The sequence below is a fragment of the Nilaparvata lugens genome, chromosome 3 (genome assembly GCF_014356525.2).
Source record: "Nilaparvata lugens isolate BPH chromosome 3, ASM1435652v1, whole genome shotgun sequence".
Classification (NCBI taxonomy): domain Eukaryota; kingdom Metazoa; phylum Arthropoda; class Insecta; order Hemiptera; family Delphacidae; genus Nilaparvata; species Nilaparvata lugens.
Genome location: NC_052506.1, coordinates 445146 through 445527, shown reverse-complemented (window position 1 = coordinate 445527; position 382 = coordinate 445146).

The window sequence follows — 382 nt, the reverse complement described above, 5'->3', positions numbered from 1 at the left end:
TTTTTCTCTTTAATATTCATATTGATTAAAACTTTTACAATATTTCCATTAATAAATAAATCCTTAGTTTAAATAACGAAATTAACGTTTTGGTAGAGAGTTAGTGGGGAGGATATTTTTAATATTCTTCCCAAAGAATGGACATTGATATGTCCAAAGCTCCGCCAATTTATGTAGATGCATAACAATATGATTATTATCTATAGTTATTATATTACAAATTGCTTTTTCATATCATATACAGTTCAATAATTATTTTCTTAGTCTATATTATGTAAATTCATCTATAATTTTGCTGTATTGTAAGCTATTGTATATAAGTGTATAAGCCAGTATATATTGTAATCTACATAAATAAAGTACTCAATCAATCAATCAATCT